Genomic DNA, 5,258 nt, shown 5'->3' with positions numbered 1-5,258 from the left:
CCCAGGCGTCCCAGGCCTTCTTCGCGTTGGTAGCACCGGTAACCATCGGCAGATGATGATCCTTGACATTCTTGATGAGTAGATTGATGACCTTCCGTGACTGTCGAACTTGCTCCTCGTTGCACGGCTCGGCGAGCAGGGATTGCTCAAGCCCAAGCTCCATGCACAACGCGCTGAACCGAATTTGCCAGGTAGAGTAGTTGTTGAGATCCAGCGACTCATCAAGCTTGTCCTTAACCATTTTCGATGAGGGATAGAAATAACAATTTGGCGATAACTGTCGGCGCTAAGCGGGGCTCATAACCTATTGGAGAATTGGCGACGGTGACGGCTAACGCTGATTGTTATTCCGGAAGGATTGCCGGTGGCGAAGATATTTAGCACGATAAAATGTTACAAGTAATGTAAAGAGTATTGTTAGCGTTCGGCAGGACTTGAGGAGATTCCTGGTAGGAATACCGATCGTTGTGAGATAAACTAATAGGCGCAGTCACCGCCCTAAATACCGGCGCTAGCGGAAAACTCGTACATTCCGCGATCTAACTGCACGTACATTCCGCGATCTCACTGCGCCGTCCAGACGGTGCCCTAATGTCTATCACTTAGCTACCGGATATGCATCGGTAGCCCCATAAGGTTCTGGGGTAAGTCTTCCCCATTAGTCAGGCGCAGACCCGGGGTCAAATCCCCTGGTCGACAACCACACGAGTTGGGAGAGGACCGTTTCCTCAACAACACCACTTGGAGAATATACAGCGACGGATCGCTTTCAACAATAGCTGCACAATAAACTCGGGGTACTGGCGCCCGATCCTTTACTTCTTACGGCCGCCTACTTCAGGATGACTCGCCGACCTTCTCAGTCGTTTGGCTGTGGGTGAATAGATGATTATACAATAAGAGCTCTCCTTAAAGCTCCGGCTTGACTTGGCTGGCTCACTCCAGCTTCATTAACTTGATTTGCGCGATCGCAGTAGGCGAGGACGGGCTGGGAACGGATCCCTGTCGAGCCTAGAGGTAGGAGCACTAAGGGCGGACCTTATGGAATGCTGTGTGTACACTCTCTGTCTATCCTGCTCTGATGCGCGTGTCGAGGTAGGGTAGGATTGCAGTCTTGTTACACCAAAACAGTCCTATCAACCCTCCTATAATTATATTATCTTCAATAATATAATGGTCTATACGCTCACGAAGAGTTGCTTCGAGAGCCAAACGACAAATGTTTGGCCTCTTCGCACTCACATTTATGGCGAAGCACCGACTGATCCACGCCGGGCCTTATCACACCCGGCCCTACCCTGGATGCGTAACGCTCATCCGACTCACGACAGATAAACGACAACCTAACATCTTCAAATCATAACGGAAAGCACCTTATACGCTAGTCAGGCAACACCCAAAGTCTCAACTAAATCAATACGCGGTTCGCCTAACTACCTTCGGTTGGCTTAACCACCTGCGGATAGCGACTAACTCGGTCGTGGCACGTAATCTGTGCGCTCCAGATATTTTGGCGTGACAGTGAGCAGGTGCAAGTGCCATGCATGTAAGTGCATGCAATGGTGGTGATGGGGCCTCAGGAGCCCAGACGGCCCAGTTGCCACTGTCTATGCATGCTATATTTGGCTCAAATACCCAAGGGGGAAGCAGCGGCAGCAGCGGTGCCAGTTGAGGACGATTGGGCAATGGCGGGAAACAGGCTGCACCTGATCAGGGAGGGTGAATAAGGGTGGCAGGCTTGCAGCAATCCTGGAGTCACTAAAATAAACGGAAGATGCAGTGTTGGTTTCACTGCACTGTGGCAACGAGATTGGTATGACACGGGTTCCAACGTTGGGAAATCAACACCATGGCGGCAGAATGTTGAGCCCGTGGCGAAAAGCCATTGCATTGGGATTCTAATGTCATGAAGGTCGTTGTGTCAGATTTTCAGGGCGATTGGAGGGGGTCGACTTCTGAGGTACCAGGTTTCACATGGCACTTGGGCCATGTTCGAGTGTGGCCAAAAGTTGAGGTTCGAAAAGTTGAGGTTGTCCATTCCAAGCCAAAATTGCTGCCACTCACTGCAGTGCTGCACCTGAGGGTGTCCCCACAACAAGGGCACCCATTCAGAGCTCCACGGGGCCAGGTGCTAAGTGTGCCCTCCGGGTAGTCATCCATGACGCCCTGGCCGTCCATGTATTGTATTGTATTGTTACAGAGTGGGAGGCTTCTGGGCCGCTTTATCACAGTGTCAATTCTATGATTTATCACCTTACAGCACCATCCACCACTACCACGCTGTAAGTTCAAGGCGGTGGATCCAGCCTTCAGGGATCCCTCCCCATCCATTCACCCAAACATCCGAAGAGATGGAGGGTTCAGCATTCGCCAATCCAGCGTGCGAATCTGGTCCATCAACTGTGACCTTCTTCAGATCTTAGCAGCTCGTCATAATCTCGCACTCCCAATTAATTCGAGGGTCTCCCCGGGAACCAAACCCAGGACCTTAAACCGCTAATTGCAGTAGGGTCAACCCTGTCCATGAACATAAGGTATGAAGCGTGGTGCAGATGTTATTGTGCTCCCAGGTGTCAACCATTGCAGAGCAGAACACACCCGCACTCAGGTGCCTGCTCCTGAATGACACAAGGTCGAACAGCTGCAAGAGCGACTGGTGCCACCAGAGAACATGCTGGCCATCTCGCTGGAGGTGGAGGTCCCACCCAGCCTTAGCGTCAGGTAAGCAGTTGAACTCTGTGGGACGCATGTTGTGAAACGCCCGATAGGGTGTGCACCAGCACACAGGGAGATCTACACATATGGGTTGCTCCCAAGTGATGATGGTCACAGGGCAGGTCCGCCCCCCTTCTGGGGAGCGCATGGTGCATCGGGGGCACGCCTAAGGTCTGCTTCCCGCCAGGCTGCGAAGTACACCAGCGCTGCTGCTCAGAAAGATCTTTCTAGAAAATACAGCTCTCCGTGGCTGCTGCAAAGTCACTCATGTACGCTTCTTGCACAGCGTGTGTTAACATGGACTCTGGTCCGGGCTCTGGTTCTGGTTCCTCCTCGGCTGCACTGAAACCGTCAGCATCTTCCGATGCTTCCGTGTCGTCAGCATCTTCATGGTGAATCGACCTCATAGGCCGTGCCGTTATCAATGTTCACCGGCTCCTGTTGCACATTGGCACTTGTGACAGGTACGTTTGTCAGTAGGCTCAGGGGCTGGGCATTCTGAAGCTGCTTTGCTCTAAGCCGTCGCCTTTTATACTCTTTGCTCTGGCAATGCTCTTCTTAATGGGGTCGTCGACCTTCATGAGCGAGTGAAGTTGGTAAGGCAAAGCTATTGTTTGTATTCACCTAACCAACAGAGCCCATTTCGCTTACTAATTGTCTATCTCATGCAATGGGAAATTTCGTTTGAAGCATTGCTTTGCTGTAGGGCTGGGTAGTATATGCCGTACAAACTGGTATGGTGCTGGGCCGTCGGGAAGGTTGCCAGGATTGCATGAAATCGATGGCGCTAGCAGGCCTGTTGAATCCAGCCCTGTGTAGTATAATAATACAATGCTAAGATGTATCTAGTATCTATTGGCCTTAATAGATTAAACTGCTAAGCTAGTGTTGGACGGCAAAATTTTACAGCCACTAGTTACTTTTGAGGACCTGCCATGACCCACCCTTACAGACCTGTCCTGTACTACTATCTGTCTGACAGATCATCGATGACAGTGATGCAGTGAGATATCACTAAAGCCATTATGTTCCTAACTTATACTTCAGGGAAAGATCCCAAGCATTGTGTGATAACCCAAACCAACATTATTGCCATGTACATAGGTGCAACAATTTCCTGGCTAGCTAGCAATGGAGTAGCTAGGTAGAGCCACGCAATGCGACACTTTAGGCTAGCACATAGGCTGGCGATGATAGTTTTCAAACCTGACACAGCGTCAACAATCGTCTAGGCAACAGAGACGGAGTATAACAGGGGTGCCATCATGCAGCCCACAATAGGCAGCATAAACCGTACCCACACATGCAGGAGACACATACAGCTGCCTGAGCCCAGACCAGTTAAGGATGGATGCATTAGGCCCAGGGGGGCAACGGCCGTTGCCTTCCCCGCGGGGAAGGTAACACGCAGGGTCAGGGCGCCCTGTGCAAGTCAGCAAATCATGACGTGGCCGGTATGAAGCTATTAAGGCACCATTGCTTGCTGGATGCAATCACCATTAGCCTATATGAATGTGATAAGGATTGGATGGGAGGCTTTTGAAACAAGATGAATCCGTTAGGTTGTGGGTTTCACCATGGTTAGCGGTTCTTTGGTGAATTGTGATAGTGGGAACTGAGAATCCATCCATTGCAGAGGATACCGCGTTCACACGTACTTACAGGATGTAGGGACTGATGGATGAGAATGTGCCAGGCGATGTGTAGTAATAGAGGGTTGGGCATGGAACAACAGCAACTGGGATGCCCATGGAAGGCACATGGTAGGGAATGCTGGGGCAAGTGGCAAGGTGAAGACATGAGTCTATTGGAGAATTGGCGACGGTGACGGCTAACGCTGATTGTTATTCCGGAAGGATTGCCGGTGGCGAAGATATTTAGCACGATAAACTGTTACAAGTAATGTAAAGAGTATTATTAGCGTTCGGCAGGACTTGAGGAGATTCCTGGTAGGAATACCGATCGTTGTGAGATAAACTAATAGGCGCAGTCACCGCCCTAAATACCGGCGCAGCGGAAAACTCGTACATTCCGCGATCTAACTGCACGTACATTCCGCGATCTCACTGCGCCGTCCAGACGGTGCCCTAATGTCTATCACTTAGCTACCGGATATGCATCGGTAGCCCCATAAGGTTCTGGGGTAAGTCTTCCCCATTAGTCAGGCGCAGACCCGGGGTCAAATCCCCTGGTCGACAACCACACGAGTTGGGAGAGGACCGTTTCCTCAACACGCCCCCTCGGGCCGTATCCCAACGAGTACCAAGTTCATCTGCACATCTCACACAAGGCCCATAGCATCTCGGCAACGTTTGAACTTCACCTCGCCCAGAGCCTTCGTTAGCACATCCGCTACCATCCACTCTGTAGGGCAGTATTCCAACTGCACCTCACCGNTATTCACCCTCTCACGCACTATGTGATGCTGCACGTCGATGTGCTTCGACCGAGCAGACGTAATCGGGTTGTTTCCCAAGCTAAGCGCCCCCTGGGAGTCTATCTGGATTTTCACCGNGCTCTCAGGCAAGCCCAAATCAACCATC

This window comes from Volvox carteri (genome assembly GCF_000143455.1).
Source record: "Volvox carteri f. nagariensis unplaced genomic scaffold VOLCAscaffold_1, whole genome shotgun sequence".
In the NCBI taxonomy this organism is placed as follows: domain Eukaryota; kingdom Viridiplantae; phylum Chlorophyta; class Chlorophyceae; order Chlamydomonadales; family Volvocaceae; genus Volvox; species Volvox carteri.
This window is presented reverse-complemented; position numbering follows the sequence as displayed.